Source organism: Carcharodon carcharias, chromosome 34, assembly GCF_017639515.1.
Source record: "Carcharodon carcharias isolate sCarCar2 chromosome 34, sCarCar2.pri, whole genome shotgun sequence".
Classification (NCBI taxonomy): domain Eukaryota; kingdom Metazoa; phylum Chordata; class Chondrichthyes; order Lamniformes; family Lamnidae; genus Carcharodon; species Carcharodon carcharias.
The window spans coordinates 3,079,956-3,105,724 of NC_054500.1; the positions used below are offsets into that span (position 1 = coordinate 3,079,956).

The 25,769-nt window shown below is 45.0% G+C and overlaps 1 long non-coding RNA gene across 1 annotated transcript; it reads right to left on the minus strand.

Moving 5' to 3' along the window:
• Nucleotides 1-382: 382 nt before the first annotated feature.
• Nucleotides 383-3,461, minus strand: LOC121272632. Its single transcript, XR_005941896.1, has 2 exons — nt 3,111-3,461; nt 383-571 (listed from the first exon to the last, which is right to left on the minus strand). It is a non-coding gene; the product is annotated as an uncharacterized LOC121272632 (long non-coding RNA).
• Between the last annotated feature and the right edge of the window lie 22,308 nt (nt 3,462-25,769).

Sequence of the window (25,769 nt, forward strand, 5' to 3'; positions counted from 1 at the left end):
CACATTCTATGCAGGTGAATGGTCTCTCACCAGTATGAACTCTCTGGTGTGTCTGGAGGTTCGACAACAGAGTGAATCCCTTCCCACACACAGGGCAGGTGAACGGTCTCTCCCCAGTGTGACTGCGCCGATGAGTTTCCAGCTTTGATGGATAATTAAATCCCTTCCCACAGTCTCCACATTTCCATGGTTTCTCCATGGTGCGGGTATCCTTGTGTCTCTCCAGGCTGGATGCTCAATTGAAGTCTCATCCACAGACAAAATATGTGTATGGTTTGACCGCACTGCGAATGGTGCAGTGTTTTTTTCAGGCTGAGTAAATATTTAAAAGGCTTTTTCCACAGTCAGTGGACTGGAACTCTCTCTCACCTGAGTGTGTGTGTACCTTGGTGCTTTTCCAGTCGCGCTGATGTTTGAAATCTTTTCCTAGAGACAGAACAGACAAAACATTTTTCCTTCCAGATTTAAAGGCCAACGATATTCAAGTCTTGATAATTCAAGTGACTCTATCAGATCTTGAGACGATGTTAGGTTTGAGTTTCCTGTCTCCAAATGCTCTCCTTCTAATATTCTGTAAAATGAATTTGGAATAGGACAAAGGGAATGAGAGGGAACAAAAATACAAAGGCAGGTTGTGCAGTTGAACTTAATGGAATGGAAATTTGTGGGGCTGGAGTTAGGAAAACGTGACTGAAAGCTGCCAGATTGTTGTAAAAACCACATACAAAAAACTAATTTTTATAGTTGTTTGGTAGCACAGAACTTGAGTATTGCTGAAAAGAGACATGCTGCTAAAGCCTTTTGTCTTGCACTCATCAGGACAGCTCAAAAGAAAGAACCACCAGTAAAAGGAACAACAATTTATATTGCATGAGAAGAGGGTGCTGATTGGTTGGCAAGCAGACTCTGATTGGTAGAGGTATTCCCATGAGGAATGCAGCAGGAAACAGTTAACTGCCAAGCTTTTTGTTCAAATTCAAACCAGGCAGGTTGATTGTGTATGAATACATGTGGCTTCTAGCATGCAAAAGTGAGCCCCACTGCGAGCCCAACTGATAACCTTAAATTGATTTCCAATATAATTATTAGCACAATCAGGATTGTTTAGAAAGTGTTTAACCATAGAAAAGTTTCAGCACAGGAAGAGGTCATTCAGCCCATCATGTCTGCGCCAGTCCAATTGCAGAATCACATCTAATGTTGGACACAATGTTTTGAGTTTTGCAAGCATGGGCTGGTTGGGTACAGTCAATACTGTGCCTGTTGCAAACAGCCAGAGGGGCATGCTGTTCAATGCATCAGTCATTGGCATGCATGGTTTACATACCTGGCATCACAGAGGCACTGAAATTAATATGCCATATTACTCATTTGTGTGATAAGCAGAATGTCTTTTTGGTTTGACGGCAGCATCCTGTTAGTGGAGAATGCCACTCGTGTTGCTGCTGTATTGTAGCAGCATAAAACAGCTAGCTTCATCTGCTGCTCAAATTTTTGAGCACCTTATCCTTCCAGGATAATCTGAGCACTTTTCAGGACCGAACGTGGGGACCTTAGGCCCATTCATGAGTTTGCGCGATATACATCTGACCAGGGTAGTCATTATCCTACAGGATGTCTTTGATGCGCCCTATTTCAGCATCAAGCTTACAGGGCGAGCAAATGGCTTGGGCCCTATCTATGAGGTGGCTGCTAATCTTATAGTATGTGGAACTGTAAGAATCCCAATGCTTATACTGACCAGTGAAGGCTTGCAGCAGACAGTAGTCGAGAACCCATTGGCAGATTTCTCAGCTAGTATGTTGAGGAAAGAGAGCTCATTTGACTGCATTTCAAAGGTGAATTTGAGCATAGGATGGAGCCCATTAAAGTGTGTAAGAAAATTCTTAATACAGCTGCAGGTTCAAATATAGGAAATGTATCATCTACGGTGCGGAGAAAGGAAGGGATAGGAGGCTTGGTGTCATTCCATTGAAGGTGCATTGCTCACGTAAACTGACAAAGATGTTTGTGAGAGCTGGACTATAAGGGATCCCTTGGCAACACCATCTATTTGGGTATACATAGTGTTGTTAAAACTGAACTCAACTGCACGAGTTGCTGAGTTCATAAGTTCAACAAATACAGATTCAGACATTGGCAGTGCATCTAGATCACCATGATATAGTGCTGTGGTGCAAATGTCTATGGCTTCCTTGAGCAGTGCACTGGTGAACAGGCTAGCAATGTCAAAGGAGCACATGTACACGGCATTGCTATCGATATTCAGGGCCGTACGTTCCAATGACTGGCGGATTGTATTCAGTAGCATGTCCCTTTGGCTGTTCACAACAGGCAAAGCATTGAATGTACACAACCAGCCCGTGTTTGCAAAACTCAAAACATAGTGTCTAACAAATAAATGATATTCCGCAATTGAACAACACTTGCTAAACAATCCTGATTGTGCTAAGAATTACACTGACAACCAGTTTAAGATTAGTCATGCTCACAGCATGGCTCACTTTCGCAAGTTAGAAGCCACATATATTCAAGCACAAGGCCAAGTCCTTTTCAGAGAGATGGAGCCCATCCATTCAATTAAATAAAAGCTTGGTGAACAGCCATTCCCTGGTTCTTTTTGCATGGCAACACCTTGACCAGTCAAAGTCAACCTGCCTGGTTTGAATTTGAACAAAAAGCTTGGCAGTTAACTGTTTCCTGCTGCATTCCCCATGACCTCTACCAATCAGAGTCCACTTACCAACAGTAAAAGTTGTTGTTGCCTTTACTGTTGGTATTTACTTTAAGGTGTCCTGAAGAGTACAGGGCAAAAGGATTTGAAAGCATATCTCTTTTTTTCTAAAATATTCAAACTAATTTTTAAAATCTGTATATGTAAAATGGATTAAAAACTTCTTCAAAAATATTTGTACCTAAACCAATACCTTTTTTAGATCACAGGGACAGTGTCTGTTTAGCAACCTAACCTCTCCTAAAAACTATCTCCCTTAAGAATTTCACGTCTGAACATATAGGACACTGCTGGGCTCACAGGTACTTGGGATTATAAACCTAACAACTTCAGTTCGATCTCCATTCCTGTTCAGTCTGTAATAAAAAAAACTTACCGACAGGTGCTGAAAAATGGCGGCCGCAGTTCCCACAATCCTCTCTGCCCCAGAAACCTCTCTATCCAACGCGTTCATTCCCGGCTCTGCCAGTGCGCATGCTCCACAATGTTAGTCGCGAAGCATTCTGGGCCGTTCCTTTGTTGTGAATCGGACTCGGTGAAAACAGAAGAAACTGGGAAGCGGCGGCTCGGATGGGGCATGTGCTGCACCACCGCTTTAATGATGCCCCTCGCTCTCCCGGGACCCTCGCCGCCTGTCTGCCGGGCCCCAGGGCTCTGTTTCGGCTTGTGACAGCCGCTGCCACTGGATCTTGATGAGGCCGCGCTCGCGCTAGCTCAGCGGCGCGCATGCGCTGCGCCGACAGGTGGTTTCTGAGGGGCGGGGTCTTCCTGCGCCTGCGCATTGTGGCTCTTCTCATGTCGCTGGGGTATATTCTAGCCCGCGGAGTAATCTGGGTAGAAAGGTCAGCCATTACCTTCAGGTGGTCAGCTATTCATACCTGTGCCAGCTCTTTAGTGTAGCCATTGAATGAATCCCAATCTCGTGATACATTTCTGGTACATTACTTCCTTTCAACTTCTTATCCAATGCTATCTTGCTGGATCTATGTACAGGTGGCGGATAAAATGCAATGTGGAAAAATGTGAAGAAAGGTGGGAAGAATGGAGAGGCAATATAAAATAAAGGGTAGAATTCTGAAGGGGGGTGCAGGATTAGATGTACCTGGGGTATTCCTTCAAAAAATAATTGGTTCGGGCACAGTCAAGATATATTCCATCGAAAGAGCAAGGTAGGGCAAACAAATCCAGCGCTCCCTGGATGAAAAAGGAGATAGAAAATAAGATAAAAAAGAAAAAGTGTGCTTATGACAGGTGTCAGGTAGAAAATACTATTGAGAACCAAGCGGAATACAGAAGGTTCAGAGGGAAGGTGAAAAAGCGTATCAGAGAAGCGAAGAGCGATTATGAGAAAAGACTGGCAGCCAACATAAAGGGAAATCCCAAAGTCTTCTATCGGCATATAAATAGTAAAAGGGCGGTAAAAGGTGGAGTAGGGCCGATTAGGGATCTAAAAGGGAATTTACACATGGACAAAGGGGCTATGGCTTAGGTATTAAATGAATACTTTGCATCCATTTTTACCAAGGAGGTAAATGCTACCCAGGCCATGGTGACAGATGAGGAAACTCTGTCACTCAAAAGATTCAAAATTGATAAGGAGGAAGTGTTGAATAGACTGTCGGTACGTAAAGTTGACAAGGCACCGGGACCGGACGAGATGCATCCAAGGACATTGAAGGAAATGAGAGTAGAAATTGCAGGGGCACTGGGCATAATTTTTCAGTCTTCCCTAGATCCAGGGGAGGTGCCAGGGGACTGGAGAATTGCAAACATATCCTTGTTCAGAAAAGGTTGTAAGGATAAGCCCAGCTTATTGAGCCCAGCTTAGTAAGGATAGGCCGTCCAGTTTAATTTCAGTGGTAGGCAAGCTTCTAGAAATAATTATTTAGGATAGGATTAGTAGTTACATGGAAAAATATGGGTTGATAAGGAAGAGACAGCATAGATTTCTAAAGGAGAAATAGTGTTTAACTAGCTAGAGTTTTTTGAAGAGGTAACAGAAAAGGTCAATGAGGGTAATGCTGGTGTACACGGACTTTCAAAAGCCATTTAACACAGTGCCACACAACAGACTTGAGAAGTTATTGCTCATGAATAAAAGGGGCAGAAGGAACGTGGATACAAAATTGGCTGAAAAATAGGAAGCAGAGAGTAATGGTCAGTGGATATTTTTCAGGCTGGAGGAATGTTTGAGTGCAGCTCCCCAGGGATCGGTATTGGGACTCTTGCTTTTCCTGATATATATTAATGATCTAGATCTTGGTGTGCAAGGGACAATTTCAAAGTTTGCGGATATACAAAACTTGGGAGTGTTGTAAACTGTGAGGAGGACAATGTAGAACTTCAAAAGGACATAGACTGGTTGTGGAGTGGGCAGAAGGTGGCAGATGAAGTTCAATATAGAGAAGTGTAAGGTGATGCATTTTGGTAGGAAGAACATGGACAATGTAAAATAAGGGGTGAAATTTTGAAGGGGGTGCAGGAGCAGAAAGACCTGGGTGTATATGCCCATAGATCATTAAAGGTGGCAGGACAGGTGGAGAGAGCAGTTAATGAAGCATATAGTATCCTGGCCTTTATTAATAGGGATATAGAGTACAAGAGCAAGGAGGTTACTCTGAATTTATAAAAGACACTTGTTGGACCGCAGCTAGAGTATTGTGTACAGTTTTGGGTGCCACATTATAGGAAGGATGTGAACACATTGGAGAGAGTGCAGAAGAGGTTTACAAGAATGGTTCCAGGGATGAGAAACTTCAGCTATGAGGATAGATTGGAGAGGTTGGGACTGTTCTCCTTGGAGAGAAGAAGGCTAAGAGGAGATTTGGTAGAGATGTTCAAAATCATGAGGGGGCTGGACAGATCTTAAAAGGATCAAGAATGAAAGAGCACAGATTTCAAGTGATTTGCAAAAGAAGCAAATGTGATGTGAGAAAAAATGTTTTCACACAAGTGGTTCAGCTCTAGAATGCACTGACTGGAAGGCTGGTGGAGGCAGGTTCAATTGAGGCATTTAAGAGGGCATTAGATGATTATTTGACTAGAAACAATGGGGAAAAGGCAGGGCAATGGCACTAGGCCATAATGTTCATTTGGAGAGCCGGTGCAGACATGATGGGCCGAATAGCCTCCTTCTGTGCTGTTACGATTCTGTGATATATGTGCACAAATCATTCAAGATTGCAAGACAGGTTGAGATCAAAGTTAATAAAGCATATGGGACCTTTATAAACAGAGGGAGAGCGTACAAAAGCAAGGAACTTATGATAAACCTTATACAAAGCACTGGTTTGGCCTCCTCCAATTCTGGGCACCACACCTTAGGAAAGATGTGATGGCATTAGAAAGGGTGCAGAAAAGAGTCATGAGAATGTTTCCAGGCATGAGGAACTTCAAATACATAGATAGATTGGAGAAGCTGGCACTATTCTTCTTGGAGAAGTGAAAATTGGGAGTAAATTTGATAAGGGGTCTGGACAAATTATATAATGAGAAATTTCCCATTGGTGGAAGGTTCAAAGCTGGATGATGTAGACTTAAGGTGATTGGCAAAAGAAGCATTGGTGACATGAGGAAAACATTTTTTATACAGCAAGTGGTTAGGATCTGGAATTAACTACCTTGAGAGTGTGTTGAAGGCAGATTCAATCATGGCTTTCAAAAAGGAATTGGATAATTAACTGAACAAGAAAGTTTTGCAAGGGTACAGGGAAAGGTGGGGACTGGCATTAGGTGAAATGCTCCTGCAAAGAGCTAGCATGGACATGATGGGCTGAATGGCCTCTTCTTTCTCTGCTGTAAGTATTCTATGATACTATAGTTCCAGGCTGAAAGTCCTTTTTCTGTTCTGGGATTCTATAATTCTGCTTCCACAACCCTTTCGGGCAGTGCATTCCAGATCATAATTCACTGCATTTAAAAAATTTGTTTTGGCAACAATCTTACATCTGTGTCCTCTGGTTACTAATCCTTCTACTACTGGAAACACTTTCTCCTTATTTAATCTGTCAAGAATGTTCATGATTTTGAAAACCTCTATCATACTTCCTTTTAATTCTTTTGGAAAATTTCTTGAGGAAATTCTTCTACAATCTCTTCATTTAAGTGAAGTCTGTCATTTTTTGGTACCATTCCGGTTAAACTTGTATTCACCTTGTCTAAGGCCTTGACATCTTTCCTAAAGAGTGATGCCCAGAATTAAGTATAGTTCTCCAAGTGAAGTCTAACCATTACTTTATAAAGTCAAGCGTTAACTAATTTAACATAGTTTAAAGTCTGCATGGAGGAGTTCACAGCTGAATTGGCACAATTGTACAACAGTCTTGGGGTCTTCAAATAAAGAAGAAAAAGTAACCAAGTACAAAGATAGCAGCTCCTCACTGAGTGCAGCTCAATATAGAGTGTGAGCTTGGGAATTTGGTAAATGAGGGAATTTTAAGGGTTAATTTTAAAGGTTAATCTTTTTCTAAAATCTAGTCTAGTAAAAATTATGTTTTCAGTCTTAAGAGTAAACAAGCTCCCTCCTGGAGAGGCAGCTACAGTTATTAATTAGGTAGCTACTTAGAACTGGCTTCTCTAGCGAACAGTGTTGATTCATCTCTTGAAGAATTTCACTGATATAAATACAGGTGGTCTTGCTGAACAAATAAAGTAAGCAAGCATGCAGATAGCAGCTCGTCACTGAGTGCAGTTCGACACACAGTGTGAGCTTGCAAATTCAGTGCAGTGAGAGAGGAGGTGCTGTTCTAACTTTTTACATAAAAGGATTGGGTCGAGAGAGGGAGCCAGAGACTAGCAGCAGGACATGAGTGCTGAAGCCTAGAAGCATTAATGGGGTGAGCAGGTAGGTGAGTGGTTCGTGAGTTTTTAGTTTTTTTTCTCCAAATGGTGGGTAGTAGTTGAAACTGGTACTGGGGAGATATAAGTATTGCATTAAGTGTAGAGCTAAATGTGTTAAACTATTTGATATAATTGCAGATGATTGTTAAGTGATATTTCTAAACTTAATTAGTTTTAAAAAGGACAATAAAATTGGCAGGATAGGTGATGTGTTACAGCTGTAGCATGTTGGCCCTGGTGGAGACGTGCATGATCTACAGCAACCACATCTGTAGTAGGTGCCTGCAGCTTGAGGAACTTCTGCTCAGAGTTAATGAGTTGGATTCTGAGCTTCAGACACTATGTTCCCAGTCCACTTTAACTCTGTCTTCATGCCCATGTAATCACCTTTATTTAAGTTTAAGACACTGGGCTCAGGCCCAAATTTCTCACCCTCAAACTGAATGTGAAATTCTATCATACTACGATCATTCTTACCTAGAGGATCCTTTACTATTTAATTGATGAATCCTCTTTCATCACACATCACCAGGTCTAAAATAGCCTGTTCCCTGCTTGGTTCCAGACATTGGGCAGAATTTTCCATATGGCAGGGGGAGGGGTGAGGGCAGGCCCATGCCGCCATTTTACATGGGCGGGCCAATTAAGGCCACCCCATGTATCTCCCGAGGATAGCAGGAGCGTGCAGGCGGCAGTGGGTGTGCACAGGCCGCCGGGTCCAATGGTGGCCCAGCAGTCTGTTTAAGAGAAGGCCTGGCAGCCTTTTGTAGGCTGCTCACAGTGGCCAGTGCTAGGCCACAGCAGAGGGGTGAGCAGGCCAGGCTGGAGGGTAGGCCAGCAAGGGTGGGGGGGGGGTGCAAGAGCACCCCTCGTTTTTCTGATGACTGCCTTGCTGCCCTCCTCGAGGAGGTGGCAGCATGACGGGGGCTGTTGGTCCCCCAGGATGGGAGGAGGAGGCCCCCCCACATGATCAGACGTGCCTGGGAGGAGGTGGCGGAGGCGGTGAGCTCCTGCGACGTGGTGCGGCACACCTGGATCCAGTGTCGTAAACGCTTCAATAATTTGTTGCACTCTGGAAGGGTGAGTACCATGTTGGCATTGGGCATTTGACCCAGTGGGTAGCCTTACCCTCTGTGCCATGCCCCCCCTCCCCCAAGTCTGAGTGCAGTAACTGCACTGAAACATTGATGGCCTGTGTCCTTCACTGCGTGGGCCAGCAGATATTGCCCATGCCGAGGTCACCCTGAGAGGGTGAAGAGATGGGTTCTGTCCCTGCAGCATGTGTTACACTGAGACCCACATGACTGTTTTGGGGACAGCCTGGAGGAGCTGCACCTGGGCACAGAGTTGGAACTCCAGGACATGTCAAAGTCAGGGTGATGAGATGCTGGGAGGGGAGCTTCAAGGTGGAGTTGGCACCGATAGATCTGCTCTCTTCTGCGCTCCACGTGCTTGCATGTCCTTGCTATGGAAGTTTAGACTGTGTGGTGCCTAATGTGATGTAGGCAGCATTTGGCCAAGGGGGCGGTGGGGGAGGGGGACAGGTCTAGTATCTTTGTGTGAGTGTTCGACAGCAGCGGGGTGAGGAGGCACTGGAGCCCTGCAATGTCCCACTCTGGTTGGAGTGGGCCGTCCGTGAAGAGGGTCCAGGTACAAGTACCTCTAATCAATGCTCTTCTCTCCTTTTCAGGAGAAGAATGTACATAATGCAGCTGAGCTGGTGAGGACTGGCGGAGGGCTGGCACAGTTAGTGATTCTCAGCCACTTCAAGCAGGAGGCCCTGGATTTGGAGAGACGCCCTGCGCCCAGGTCCACCGGTGTCAGTGAGGCTGGGGTGCCACGGGCAGGTATGTTTGCCCAGCAGTGAGGTCACCATTGTTCTCCCAACAGCCATGGCAGTGCTGAATGTTCAGTGATTTAAGTTTGCAACATGACTTGACCATTGCTTATGGAAGGATGAGCGCATAATGATCCAGGGTACAGGGATGCACATTGACATTGTCTCCATGTTAACTGATCCACTGTCCTTGTTCTTCCTTTCAGCATCAGTGGAGCACGGCCGGGAGGAGGAGCAGCAGAGACCTCCTCTCACACCTGAGGGCCCTGAAGTCTCACCAGTGTCACACCATCTCTGCCAGGCAGGCACCAGAGCAGATACTGGCACCTCGGTGGGAATTAGAACATCGGCTAGTGTCCCAGGGCACAGCAGTGAGGGCACTTCACAGTCGCTGGAGGAGTTGGCAGAAACAGAGAGTGCCCATGGTGCCAGCAGTTGGAGGACTGCAGGAGACCAGGCACATGTTCAATCGGTGCCTGATGATGGGCCCCTGGAGTCGTCCGCGACACAGCAGCTGCAGGAAATGCAGCCGGGTGTGTGGGAGCATCTGGGGGAGATACATGAGGCTATGTTTGGCGTAGTGTCCATGGTGGAGGAGTCTATGCAAATGCTCACCGAAGCAGTGAGCAACATGGAGAGTGGCAATTTTCATGGAGAGCCTAGTCCAGGAGATCCCCCAGGGCTTCCTAGGGATGTGCTCAGACCAGCAAGCCCTCACATTGGCATTGACCTCAGCTGGTCAGTGCCAGTGTGGGAGATGGTCTGGGCACCAAGCTTCCCAGCTCGGTGCCCATCCATCCACGGTGAGCAGGGGGTCCGAAGCGACCTCACATTGGCGCAGCAGCTGCCTGGTGTCTCTGCGGGCTCCTTTCAGGGCAGTCTGGATGAGGGCAGCAGCTCCTCTGCCCCTCTGCCAGTGACTGTGGCATCCAATGAAGCGACTGGGGAGATGCCAGCTGTGGAACTGGCAGCTCCCTCCCAGGCGGGGCCAGCACACGGTCCACGGGCCTGAGGATGGGCACCAAGGTCATCGAGGCCAACAGGACAGCAGAGTCTGCAGGTTGGCTCAGATACCACTCCCAGCGATGGGGCAGCAGCAAGACGTAGCACCCAAAAATGTAAGCATAAGGCACGTTAGGTACACCATGGGTTTCTCACTGGTGCTTTTATGTTGGCCTGAGATGAGGTCCTTATGATTTCTTTTTCATTGTTAACATAAAGAGAAAGCAATAATGTTAAGTTCTTTTGCTTCACACATTAAATGCGGATGTGCGACCATGGCTGAGGGTGCTTCGTTTCTTCGGCATGTGTATGGTTGACAGAAGTGAAATGAGTGATTTGTTGGACATTCAGCTTTATTTACAAGGCCCTTAGTTAGTGCTGCTGACCTGGCAGATTTTGCACTTGGGGTGTCGAGTATCGAGGCGGCAGCCCAGTCTTGTCCTGGTGATCCATATGTGGTGTGCTAGCTGAAGGTTCATTGGATTAAAGCCTCCCGGGTATCCCTGCCTCCCTGGAGTATGCCCAGGTCAGCGTCTACCCCCTCAGCATTTCCCTGTTTGTTCTCATCCTCGGACTCACTGCTGGACTCATCGTGGACAGCCGCAGCCACTACGTCTACATCTTCATCGTCTACTGTGTTTCCCCTTTCCAGCGCAAGATTGTGGACAGTGCAGCATGCAACCACTATCACCGAGACACGATCTCGGGGGTACTGGAGTGCGCCCCCTGAGCGGTCCAGGCATCAGAAGCACATCTTGAGAAGACCGATGGATCTCTCCACCACAACCCTTGTGGAAGCCTGGCTGCTCAGCCTCTGTTCTTGGATGGCGGAGAGGCATCATGAGCCACCTTCTGAGGGGATAGCCCTTGTCACCCAGCATCCATCCATCCAGCCGGGCTGGAGCACTGAAGAGCCCCGGCACCTGGGAGTGTCTGAGGATGTAGATGGCGTGGGAGCTGCCTGGGTACCTTGCACAGACTTGTAGAATTAGCATCCTGTGATCACACACTATCTGCACGTTCATGGAGTGGAAGCCCTTCCTGTTGACAAAGGCACCCAGCTCACCCACTGGCGCCTTTATGGCCACATGTGTACAGTCTATTGACCCTGGACATGGGGGAAGCCAGCAATTGTTGCAAAGCCTCTGGCTCGCTGAGTCTGGCTTGCCTGGTCCCAACTGAAGTGAATGAAGGTCAATGCCCACCAGAACAGAGCATCTGTAACCTGCTTGACACAAGTGAGGGCACTGCAAAGATCACCCACCGACCCCTAGAAGGAACCAGAGGCATAGAAGTTGAGGGCAGCTGTGACCTTCAGAGCCACTGGCATGGGGTGTCCACCCACACAGGGGAGATCTCAGGCCCAATCAGCTGACAGATATAGTTGACTGTTTCCCTTGATAGTCAGAGCCTCCTTCGGCACTGCACCTCAGACATATTGAGGTAGCTGCTTCTCCGCCTGTAAACCCTGGCAGCAGGATAGTGGCGTCTTCCAAGGCCCCTTCCGCCTTGGACTACTTCTTGGCCCTGCGCCCCTTGTGCCTACGCCTGTACTCCCAAAGGGAGCAGGAGTAGGCCACTCAGCCCCTCGAGCCTCCTCTGCCAATCAAAGGATCATGGGTGATCGGATTATAACCTCAATCCTACATTCCTGCCTACTCCCGATAACTTTTCATTCCCTTATTAATCAAGAATCCATCTAGCTCTACCTTAAAAATATTCAAAGACTCTGCTTCCACCACCTTTTGAGGAAGAGAGTTCCAAAGACTCTCAACCCTCAGAGAAAAAAATTCTCCTTATCTGTCTTAAATAAGCGACCCCTTATTTTTAAACAGTGACCCCTAGTTCTAGATTCTGACACAAGAGGAAACATCCTCTCCACATCCACCCTGTAATATAAAGTAAGAGTTCCTATAGATATTTAAATTAAGAGTTAACAAAGTGAGTGTTGTCCTATAGAGAGTGCGTCCGGGGAATTGATAATGGAAAACAGGGAGATGGCGGATGGATTAAACAGGTATTTTGCTTCGGTCTTCACTATAGAGGACACAAGTAACGTCTCAGAAATAGCTGTAAATCGGGAAACGGAAGGGAGGGAGGAACTCGGGAAAATTACAATCACCAGGGAAGTGGTATTGAGCAAATAGTTGGGGCTGTGGGCTGACAAATCCCAGGTCCAAAAGGACTTCACCCTAAGGACATGAAAGAGGTGGCTAGTGAGATAGTTGACGCTTTGTTTTTAATTTTCCAAAATTCCCTAGATTCGGGGAAGGTTCCATTAGATTGGAAAATAGCAAATATAACTCCTTTGTTCAGTAAGGGAGGGAGACAGAAAGCAGGAACCTATAGGCCAGTTAGTCTATCAGCTGGCTTAGGGAAAATGTTAGAAGCTATTATTAAAGATGTTATAGCAGGGCACTTAGAAAAATTCAAGACAATCAGGCAGAGTCAACATGGATCTGTTAAAGGGAAATCATTTCTAACCAATTTATTGGAGCTTTTTGAAGGAGTCACGTGTGCTGTGGATAAAGGGGAACTGGTGGATGTGCTGTACTTAGATTTCTAGAAGGCATTTGATAAAGTGCCACATCAAAGGCTATTGCAGAAAATAAAAGCTCATGGTGTAGGGGGTAACATATTGGCTTGGATAGAAGATTGGTTAGCTACCAGGAAGCAGAGAGTTGGAAGAAATGAGTATTTTTCTGGTTGGCAGGATGTGATGAGTGGTGTGTCACAGGGACCAGTGCTGGAGCCTCAATTTATATAAATGACGTGGATGAAGGGACCGAAGGAATGGTTGCTAAATTTGCTGACAAGCTAAATTTAGGTAGGAAAGTAAAGTGTGAAGAGGACTTAAGGAGGCTACAAAGTGACATAGATAGGTTAGTGAGTGGGCAAAGATCTGACAAATGGAGTAAAGCGTGGGCAAATGTGAAAACGTTCATTTTGCCAGGAAGAATAAAAAAGCTTATTATCTAAATGGTGAGAGGATTCAGAGGGATCTGAGGGTCCTAGTGCATGAAATCACAAAAGATTAGATGCAGGTACAGCAGGTAATTAGGAAAGCTAATAGAATGTTATCATTTATTGCAAAGGGAATTGAATATCAAAGTAGGGAGGTTATGCTTCAGTTGTATAGAGCATTGGTGAGACCACATCTGGAATATTGGGTACAGTGCTGGTTTCCTCATTTAAAGAAAGATGTAAATGCATTAGGAGCAGTTCAGAGAAGGTTTACTGGACTAACACCAGGAATGGGCAGGTTGTCTTATGAGGAAAGGGTGGATAAGTGAGGTTTGTATCCACTGGAATTTAGAAGACACAGCAGCCTCTCCTAAGTTGACGTGCTGGGTTTCCTCATTATCGATAAAGGAAAGATATAATGGCCCTGGAGAGGGAGAAAAACAGATTCAGCACTAAGAAAACAGGGTTAACTTGTGAGGACAGGAGTCATGGATGAGGCCTATATCCCTGTGTAACAAATCCTGTGGAGACCAACATGTGAAAGCTCAAACTTCCCAAATGACCCCAATGGAAAAACCCAATGAACAAGATTCCACGATTTAAAACTTTTACTGTAACAATCAAACCCACCCAACATTGATTAAGTATGAACTAACTGGCAAACTGTATTCATTAGAAGTCATAAATTACACTTCAAATAACTAATACAACAAAAATGGATCTCACAGATATGTTAGGCAGTTATCTCAGCATATATGGCACTAATTTCAGCCACAAAGTCCTTCAAAGCACTGAACTTTCCTCTTTAGAATTCCAGTTCCTTTTCTTCAAGCGTTTAGCCTGACTCCCAGCTGACAGCAACACCCAACCAACCCGGGTTCCACAGGTACAGTATTCACAAAAAAATGGCACACGTTTATTAAACCTCCAGCTCTGCTCTTAACAGTCTGGATGGAGCAGATCCAGCAATATTAATGTCAAGTACTTGTGTATTTGACTATTCCCAGCTCCTGGATCCAGTTGCCATTTTATTCAGCCTGCCTGTACTGCACCACTGGGATTCTTTTTTAATTCATTCACGGGTCGTGGGTTTCGCTGGCTGGGCCAGCATTTATTGCCCATTCCTAGTTGCCCTTGAGAAGGTGGTGGTGAGCTGCCTTTTTGCAGTCCACGTGGTGCAGGTACATCCAGTGCTCATAGGGAGGGAATTCCAGGATTTTGACCCAGCAACAGTGAAGGAACGGTGATATATTTCCAAGTCAGGATGGTGAGTGATTGGAGGGGATCTTCCAGGTGGTGGTGTTCCCATCTATCTGCTGCCTTTGTCCTTCTAGATGGTAGTGGTCGTGAGTTTGTAAGGTGCTGTCAAAGGAGCCTTGGTGAATTCCGGTAGTGCATCTTGTAGATGGTACACACTGCTACTACTGTACGTCGGTGGTGGTGGGAGTGAATGTTTGTGGATGTGGTACCAATCAAGCAGGCTGCTTTGTCCTGGACGCTGTCAAGCTTCTTGGACAAATCTGAGCTCAAATAACTCTGTGTCTTTTTATCTAGTTCCAAACAGTGTCAGTTTCTGTGTCAGTTTTAGTTTTCCTTGAAATCTAAAGATTCAATTTTCCTTTCAGTTAGCTGAAGTTTCAGTTTCAGTAAAGAGTCTGGCTCAAAAAGTACAAACTTTGAAACTAGAGTCCAGCAGGGGAGATGGTGGCATAGTGATAATGTTACTGGGTTAGTGATCCAGAGACCCAGGCGAACCATCTGGGAAATGGGTCTAAATCCTATCAAGGCAGCTGGTGGAATTTAAATTAAATCAATACATCTGGAATATAAGGCTAGTTTTATTAAAGCTATCATTGATTGTTGTAAAAAAGAACCCCATCTGGTTCCCTAATGCCCTTCAGGGAAGGAAATCTGATCAACATGTGACAACGTGGTTGACTCTTAACTACCCTGAAATGGCCACTAGCAAGTCATTCAGTTCAAGGGCAATTAGGGATGGGCAACAAATGCTGGTCTTGCCAGCGATGCCCACAACCCACGAAAGAATAAAGGAAAAAAAAACTCCTGGAATTTAGAGACTAAGTGATGATCTGAATTAGTTTCAACGTAGATCAGTTCTGGGAGTCAGACATCATTCACCGGTAGACCCATGCTGACAGGTTAAACCCCAGTTTATCCAGAATAATAACTCCTCTATCCGGGCTGGAGCTTGTACATCAGAAACAAACCTTAAGTGGCAGAATGAAGAGGGTTCAGTGTTGGCTGTGATTTAGGGGAGACGGTGGTGTAGTAGTGCTACCGCTGAACCAATAATTGACAGGCCCAGGCTAATGCTCTGGGGACATGGGTTCAAATCCCACCATGGCAGCTGGTGGAATTTGAATTCAGTTAAGAAATCTGGAATATAAAGCCAGTCTCAGTGATAGTGACCATGAAACTATCATTGATTGTCGCAAAAACATCTGGTTTACAAATGTCCTTTAGAGAAGGAAGCCTGCCATTCTTGCCTGGTCTGCTCTACATGTGACTCCAGACCCACAGTAATGTTGACTCTTAACTGCCCTCTGAACAAGGGCAATTAGGGATGGGAAACAAATGCTGGCCTTGCCAGTGATGCCCACATCTCATAAAAAGAGTAAAAAGAAAATGGGATCCCTGCAGTTATATATGAACTCGCTGGTGTTTCAGCTGGTCAGATGAACGGGTGAATCTCCTCCCACACACACAGCAGGTGAACGGCCTCTCTCCTGTGTGAATGCGTTGGTGTGTCAGCAGATCCTTCGTGCTTTTAAAGCTCTTCTCACAGTCGGAACATTTAAAAGGTCTCTGATCCGTGTGAACAAGTTGGTGTGTCTGAAGATCCTTTGCAGTTTTAAAGCTCCTCTCGCAGATAGAACATTTAAATGGTCTCTCATCACTGTGAACCAGCTGGTGTCTCAGCAAGTTGGATGCCCAAGAGAATCTTTTCCCACACACGGAGCAAGTGAAAGGCCTCTCTCCAGTGTGAATACGTTGGTGTGTCAGCAGATGCTGTTTGCTTTTATACTTCTTCTCACAGTCAGAGCATTTAAAAGGTCTCTCCTCAGTGTGAACAAGCTGGTGAATCTGGAGTTTGGACAACTCAGTGAATCCCTTCTCACACAAGGAGCAGGTGAATGGCCTCTCCCTGGTGTGAATACGCTGGTGTGTCACAAGGCCAGATGATTTAGTAAATCCCTTTCCACACACAGAGCAGGTGAATGGCCTCTCCCCAGTGTGGCTGCGTCGGTGAGTATCCAGCTGCGATGGATAATTGAATCCCTTCCCACAGTCCCCACATTTCCACGGTTTCTCCGTGGTCCGGATGTCCTTGTGTCTCTCCAGGTTAGATGGTCAGTTAAAGCCTCAACCGCACACAGAACACGTGAAGAGTTTGTCTCTGCTGTGAATGGTGCATTATTTTTTCAGGCTCTGTAACTGGTTAAATCTCTTTCCACACTCAGTGCACTGGAACATCTCACTTGGATGTGTAGATCTCTGTGATTTTGCAGTTACACTGGTGTTTGAAATCTTCTCCTCGTTCCTCCTATGTTCAATGATCGCTGACATTCAGATACCAATGAATCCAGTGGTCTGCAAATCCTCTCCTTATCCCCTGTAAAGGGAGTTTACAAAACTCATAACACTAATTAGGAACATAATAATGTCATTCAGCCCATTCTGGCATTCAATTAGATTATGTTGAACTGTAACTTAACTCCATCTAATCACCTTGGTTCTGTAATCCTTAATAATCTTGCCCAATATGAAGCTAACAATCACAGTTCTGAAATGTTCAATTGACCCACAGTCTTAACGGCTTCCTGGTTGACAGAGTTCCAGATTTCCACTTCCCTTTCTGAGAAAAAGGGCTTCCAGATATCATTGCTGAACAGTTGAGGAAGACAGTAACACAGTGGTAATGTCACTGGGTCAGTAATCCAGAGGCCCAGGCTAATGCTCTGGGGACATGGGTTCAAATCCCACCATGGCAGCTGGTGGAATCATTAATGTCCTTTAGGGAAGGAAACCTACTGTACTTACCTGGTCTGGCCTACATGCAACTCCAGATCCACAGCTATGTGGCTGACTACCAAAGTGCATGACCTCACACTTTCCTATATTAAACACCATCTGCCAACTTTTTGCCCACTCACTCAACCTATCTATATACCCTTGCAGACTCCTTATGTCCTCATCACAATATGCCCTCCCACCTATTTTTGTATCATCAGCAAATTTGGATACATTACGCCCTGCCCCCTCCTCCAAGTCATTAATATAGATAGTAAATAATTGAGAACCTAGGACTGATCCTTGTGGCACTCCACTAGTTACCTCTTTCCAACCTGAAAAAGACCCATTAATTCCGACTTTCTGTCTTCAGTGTGTTAACCAATCCTCAATCCATGCTAATACATTGCCCCTAATACCGTGAGCTCCTATCTTATGCAATAATCTTTTATGTGGCACTTTATTGAATGCCTTCTGGAAATCCAAATACTCTACTTCTACCGGTTCCCCTTTATGAGCTCTGCTTGTTATATCCTCAAAGAACTCTAGAAAATTTGTTCACAAAACCATGTTGACTCTGTTTGATTGCGTTAAGCTTTTCTAAATGCCCTGCTATTTCTTCCTTAATAACGGACTCTAGCATTTTCCCAATGACAGATGTTAGGCTGACTGGCCTGTGTTTTCCTGATTTTTTGTCTCCATCCCTTCTTGAACAGGGACATCACATTAGCAGTTTTCCAATCTGCTGGGACCCTCCCGGAATCTAGTGAGTTCTGGAATATTTCAACTAATGCCTCCACTATCTCTGCAGCCACTTCCTTTAAAACCCTTGGATGCAGGTCTTCAGGTCCTGGTGACTTGTCTGCCTTTAGTCCCATTAGTTTGTCAAATACTTTGTCCCTCGTGATAGAGATTGTTACAAGATCTTTCCTCCCATTAGCTCCTGGTTATCTGATATCTTTGGGATGATTATAGTGCTCTCCACTGTGAAGACTGATGCAAAATATTGGTTTAAATTATCTGCCTTTCCCCTGTTCCCCATTATCAATTCTCCAGTTGCATCTTCCAAGGGTCCCACGCTCACTTTAGCCACTCTCTTTCTTTTTATATACCCTTAAGAACTTTTGCTGTTTGTTTTTAAATTTCTTGCCAATTTACTTTCATAATCAATTTTCTATTTATGAGCTTTTAAGCCATCTGCTGCTGGTTCCTAAAACATTCCCAATCCTTTGGCCTAGCACTAGTTTTCGCTGCTTTGTATGGCTTTGTTTTTGATCGGATACTCTCCTTGACCACCTTTGTTAACCACGGGTGGTTCATCCTTCTCAAGTCCTTCATTTTTACTGGGATAAATTTTTGCTGAGTATTATGAAATAGCTGCTTAAACATTCTGCCAGTGCTCATCCACTGACCTTTCCCAGCCCACCTTAGACAACTCTTTCTTCATCCTGCAACTGCCTTTATTTAAGTTGAGGACACTGGTTTGAGACCCAAGTTGCTCGCCCTCAAACTGAATTTGAAATCCTACCATGTTGTGATCACTACCCCCTCGAGGATCCTTAATTATGAGATCTCTTATTAGTCCCACCTTATTACACATTACTAGATCTGAGATAGCCTGTTCCTGGGTAGGTTCTGCAATGTATTGCTCTAAGAAACAATCCCTGATTCACTCTACAAACTCGTCTTCCATGTGACCCCTGCCAATCTGATTTGATTGGAGAGGAATGAGTTTCTCCATATCTGTCCCATCATCACATCTTAAAAACCTCAATTAAGTCACCTCTTAATCTTCTACATTCAGGGGAATATAAGATAGCCGACAAAACATGTCCTCATATTTTACAAAAGTTACAACTGTAAGGACAGAATAGAAATTCTGAATGGACATGTCCAGTTTCTCTGGAATATTTCCTCCTTTTCCCCCTCTCAAGCTGTAAACCCCAAGCCCACACACACACCCTCCTCACCACATCCCCGCTGTTTGAATTCCAGATTTGGATTTTGCTCCCCTTCTCTCCAGAAGGTGCTGTGTGATGGTGAGGTTTAGTCCCAGTCACTGTTTTCCCTCCAGTACTTTACCAAGTGGTAATTCTTACTACGTGAACCCATACTAGAGAGTAACCAGTCAAAAACTGACACAGAGCAAAAGACATTATGACAGGTGACCAAAGATTGGAGCCTGGTCTTTAGGCCAAGTTAATGAAACGTATGGTCACTCATGGTGCAACAAAATAGATGGGGCAGTGGGGGAGGCACAAGCAGGGCCCACAAGAGGGGAGTGCAGATGGTACTAATGACCGGGGTCCATGCCTCTAGGGGGCCTGGGCTCATTGGCCAAGTAGCCTGTCAATCTGGATGTTTATTGTCCAAAGCAGTCAATCTGATGCATAGACCATCCAGACTGACAGGCTAATCGGCCAATGATTGCTGTTGTTCTGAACAATAGCAATCATTGGTCAAGTAGTAGGACACGCCAGATTCTTTTCTTACCTACCTCGTGGACTTCTGTTTGAGTCTTGCCATCATGAAGTGCTGCTTCCTTAAATCTTCTCTGAGTTGGCTGGGGATACTGGGGGAGGGTTCTGGAAAGGGGATACATAGGCTTAGAAAGCAAAAAGATATGGCAGCCTTGAATAAAAGCTATTTAGGTAATGATAGCCCAGTGAGGAAGAAGGATTCAAGGAAGAGAATAAACCAACCATGGTTAACTAACAGAGTTAAGGACAGTATAAAATTGAAAGAAAATATCATACAATGTGGCAAAAGTTAGTGGTAAGCCAGAGGATTAGGAAAGTTTTTAAAACCAACAAAAGATGACCAAAAATAAAGAGGGAGAAACTAGCAAGTAATATAAAAATGGACAGTAAGAGCTTCTTTAAATATATAGAAAGGAAGAGAGAGGCCAAAGTGAACATAGGCTCCTTAGAGAATGAGGCTGGGGAAATAATAATGGAGAACCAAGAAATGGTGGAGGAGTTGAATAAATACTTTGCTTCAATGTTCACGGTAGAAGATACTAATAGCATTCCAAAAATACTAAATAATCAAGGGCCAAAAGGGGGAAGGAATTAAACACAGTAACTATCACTAGAGAAAAGGTATTAGGAAAACTAAGGGAGCTAAAAGCTGATAAGACCCCTGGACCTGATGGGTTGCATCCTAGGATATTAAAGGAAGTAGCTACAGAGATAGTGGATGCACTGGTAGTAATCTTTCAAGAATCCTAAGATTTTGGAAAAGTCCCAGAGGATTGAAGAATGACCAATGTAATACCCTTATTCAAAAAGGCAGGGAGACAAAAAACAGGTAACTAGGCCAGTTAGCTTAACGTCTGACATTGGGAAAATGTTGGAATCTATAAAGATGTAATAGCAGAACATTTAGAAATACATAATCTAATCAAGCAGAGTCAGCATGGCTTCATGAAGGGAAAATCATACCTGATTTATAGAATTCTTTGAGGAGGTAACAAGCAGGATAGATAATGGGGAACCAGTAGATGTAATATATTTGAATTTCTAGAAGGTGTTTGATAAGGTACTGCACATAAAGCTACATAAGATAAGAGCCCGTGGTGTTGGGGGTAGTATATTAGCATAGATAGAGGATTGGCTAACTAATAGAAGATAGAGAGTTTGGATATGGAGGGCATTTTTGGGATTGGAACCTGTAACTAGTGGAGTGCCGCAGGGATCAGTGCTGGGGCCTCAATTATTTACAATATGTATTAATGACTTAGATGAATGAAGTGAATGTACTATCACCAAGTCTGCAGACAACACAAAAATAGGTGTAAAGGCAAGTGATGAGGATGACACAAAGAGTCTACAAAGAGATATGGTCAGATTAAGTGAGTGGGCAAAAACTTGGCAGATGGAATATAATGTGGGAAAATGTGAGTTTATCTACTTTGGCAGGATTAGAGGAGCTGAATATTATTTAAATGGATAAAGACTGCAGAAAGCTGCAGCACAGAGGGATTTGGGAGTCCCTGTGCATGAATCCCAAAAAGCTAACATACAAGTTCAACAGGTAATAGGGAAGGCAAATGGAAAACAAAAACAGAATTACCTGGAAAAACTCAGCAGGTCTGGCAGCATCAGCGGAGAAGAAAAGAGTTGACGTTTTGAGTCCTCATGACCCTTCGACAGAACTTGAGTTCGAGTCCAAGAAAGAGTTGAAATATAAGCTGGTTTAAGGTGTGTGTGTTGGGTGGGGGGGGGGGGGGTGGGTGGGGGGGAGAGAGAGAGAGAGAGAGAGAAGTGGAGGGGGGGGTGTGGTTGTAGGGACAAACAAGCAGTGATAGAAGCAGATCATCAAAAGATGTCACCAACAACAGAACAAAAGAACACATAGGTATTAAAGTTGGTGATATTATCTAAACGAATGTGCTAATTAAGAATGGATGGTAGGGCACTCAAGGTATAGCTCTAGTGGGGGTGGGGAGAGCATAAAAGATTTTAAAATATTTAAAAATAATGGAAATAGGTGGGAAAAGAAAAATCTATATAATTTATTGGAAAAAAACAAAAGGAAGGGGGAAACAGAAAGGGGGTGGGGATGGGGGAGGGAGCTCACGACCTAAAGTTGTTGAATTCAATATTCAGTCCGGAAGGCTGTAAAGTGCCTAGTCGGAAGATGAGGTGTTGTTCCTCCAGTTTGCGTTGGGCTTCACTGGAACAATGCAGCAAGCCAAGGACAGACATGTGGGCAAGAGAGCAGGGTGGAGTGTTAAAATGGCAAGCAACAGGGAGGTTTGGGTCATTCTTGCGGACAGACCGCAGGTGTTCTGCAAAGCGGTTGCCCAGTTTACGTTTGGTCTCTCCAATGTAGAGGAGACCACATTGGGAGCAACGAATGCAGTGGACTAAGTTGGGGGAAATGCAAGTGAAATGTTGCTTCACTTGAAAGGAGTGTTTGGGTCCTTGGACGGTGAGGAGAGAGGAACTGAAGGGGCAGGTGTTGCATCTTTTGCATGGGCATGGGGTGGTGCCATAGGAGGGCGTTGAGGAGTAGGGGGTGATGGAGGAGTGGACCAGGGTGTCCCGGAGGGAGTGATCCCTATGGAATGCCGATAGGGGGGGTGAAGGGAAGATGTGTTTGGTGGTGGCATCATGCTGGAGTTGGCAGAAATGGTGGAGGATGATCCTTTGAATGCAGAGGCTGGTGGGGTGATAAGTGAGGACAAGGGGGACCCTATCATGTTTCTGAGAGGGAGGAGAAGGTATGAGGGCGGATGCGCGGGTGATGGGCCGGACACGATTGAGGGCCCTGTCAACGACCGTGGGTGGAAAACCTCGGTTAAGGAAGAAGGAGGACATGTCAGAGGAAACTGTTTTTGAAGGTAGCATCATCGGAACAGATGCAACGGAGGCGAAGGAACTGAGAGAATGGGATGGAGTCCTTACAGGAAGCGGGGTGTGAGGAGCTGTAGTCGAGGTAGCTGTGGGAGTCGGTGGGTTTGTAATGGATATTGGTGGACAGTCTATCACCAGAGATTGAGACAGAGAGGTCAAGGAAGGGAAGGGAAGTGTCAGAGATGGACCACGTGAAAATGATGGAGGGGTGGAGATTGGAAGCAAAATTAATAAATTTTTCCAAGTCCCAATGAGAGCATGAAGCAGCACCGAAGTAATCATCGATGTACCGGAGAAAGAGTTGTGGAAGGGGGCTGGAGTAGGACTGGAACTAGGAATGTTAATGGAATGTTGGCCTATATTTCAAAGGGAATGGAGTAAAAAAATAGGGAAGTCTTGCTAAAACTATATAAGACACTAGTTAGACCATACCTAGAATACTGTGAACAGTTTTGGTCCCCTTATCTAAGGAAGGATATATGGCATTGGAGGCAGTCCAGAGAATGTTCACTAGGTTAATCCCGTGTATGGGGGGATTTTCTTATGAGGAGAGGTTGAGTAGGTTGGGCCTGTACTCATTGGAGTTTAGAAGAATGAGAGGCAACCTTATTGAAACATAGAAGATTCTTAGGGGCTTGACAGGGTAGATGCTGAGAGGTTGTTTCCCCTTGTGGGAGAGTCTAGGACCAGAGGGCATCATCTCAAAGTAAGGGATCGCCCACTTAAAACAGAGATGAGGAGGAATTTCTTCTCTCAGAGGGTAGTCAATCAGTGGAATTCTTTACTGCAGAGGGCTGTAGAGGCTGGGTCATTATTCAAGGCTGAGATAGACAGATTTTTAATCAGTAAGGGAATCAAGGGTTATGGGGAAAAGGCAGGAAGAGTGAAGTTGAGGATTATCAGATCAGCCACGATCCCATTGAATGGTTGAGCAGACTCGATGGGCTGAATGGCCTACTTCTGCTCCTACGTCTTTTGGTCTTATGCTGGAGCGCAAGCAGGTTGGTGACAGTTTGTTTTGAGCAGGTTTCCTTCACCCAGACCCATCCCCTATCTCTTACCCTGTAAAGTACAGGTAAGTGGCCTCCTCCTCGGACTTAGCCTCTCCATTTCAATTCACTGGAACTAATTCCTGGACCCCAGACTGACTACAATCCGGCTACTACTGCCTCTCCTTTGCCTGGCTCGGCACATCTGGCCAGTTTCGATGGTAACAATTTTGTTTTTTTCAATTGAATCCTGTAAATTGAAGCTTCCAAGACGATGCATTCTAACTATTTCCTAAGGCCATACTAAACAAACACCACATAAGATAAATTAAAAGGTCAAAATATATCAGAAAATAGGTTTGTCTATTCTGCAAACTCAGGCTGTGTCAAAGTGTTCCTGAGTGGGAGAAACAGCTGTGATGTCTCTGAACAGCTGCAGCCACATCCAAAATGGTGGCACACCATGCATTGCCTAATTTGCTGGTCAAGAGGCCTTGGGGGTGGAATCTGTATTTCTGGTTTTGTCTCCAGTTGAGGCTGTGGTGTCAGGGATTTGACAACATGAGGTAAAATGCCACTGGTGGGGACAATGCCACCTGCGGGCAGATTCTTCCTGTTGCTGAAGCCCAGGAGAACATTCTGGAATCCTCAGCCAGATCAAAGTGCTGGATCGGCAGGTGGGGAAATTCGAGGAGCCTCAGCCCTTGCAACTATCCAATGGTTACCAGGTTCTTACAAGGATGAGAGTGGGGATTGCAGGGAACTGACCACAGTACCATGGAACAGAGAGCCATTCAAGTGAGGGGAAGAAATAGGAATGTAGTGGTAGGGCCAGTATAAGTAGGGGATAGATATCGTTCCCTGCAACTATCACCATGAGTCCCGAAGGCTGTGTTGCCTGCCTGGTGCCAGGGTTAAGGACATCTCCCCACGGCTGGAGAGGAACTTGGAGTGGGAGAGGAGGGATCCAGTTATTATTGTACACGGTGGTACTAACGACATTAATAGGACTAGAATGGAGGTTCTGCTGAAATAATCTGAACAGTTAGGAGCTAAATTAAAAAGCAGAACCTCCAAGATAATAATCTAAGGATTACTACCTGAGCCATGGGCAAACTAGCAAAGGGTAAATAAAGTCAAGGAGTTAAATGCATGGCTCAAAGATTGCTGTGGGAGGAATGGGTTTCGGATCATGGGGCACTGGTGCCCAGTACTGGGGTAGAAGGGAACTGTTCCGGTGGGACGGGCTTCATTTGAACTGTGCTGGGACCAGTGTCCTGGTGAATCAAATAACTAAAGCTGTAGAAAGGGCTTTAAACTAAATAGAGTGGGGGAGGGTTCTGGAGAGGGAATACCTAGGTTTACAAAGCAAAAGGATATGGCAGCATTGCAGGGCAGCTATTTAGGTATTTGATACTCAGAGTGTGATAGGAAGGGACAGAGTGTATAAACATTAAAAAAATTAGCAAATTCGGTCAAAAGGAGAAAAAAAATGGTAAAAAGGCAAAATTAATGGCTCTTAAATGCATGTAGTATTTGGAACACAATAAATGAATTAACAGTACAAATGGAGGTTAATGGGTATGATCTTATAGCCATTACAGAGACATGGTGACGAGATCAAAGCTGGGAACTAAATATTCAGGGGTATGTGACTTTTCGAAAGGACCAGCAGGAAGGAAAAGGTGGTGGGGTAGCTTTGTTAGTAAAAGATGGAATAAGTACGATAGCAAGAAATGATCTTGGATCGGAAGATGTAGAATCCATTTGGGCGGAGGTAAGACATCATAAGGGGAAGCAGACACTGATGGGAGTAGTCTATAGGCCCCCTGACAGTAGCTATTGTGTCGGACAGAGAATAAATCAGGAGATAAGAGGGCCTATGAAAAGGCAGTACATTAATCATCGATGACTATAATCTTCATGTGGATCAGAAAATCAAATGGGCAGGGGTAGACATGAGCACGAATTCATAGAGTGTATTCAGGACAGTTTCCTAGAACAATATGTTG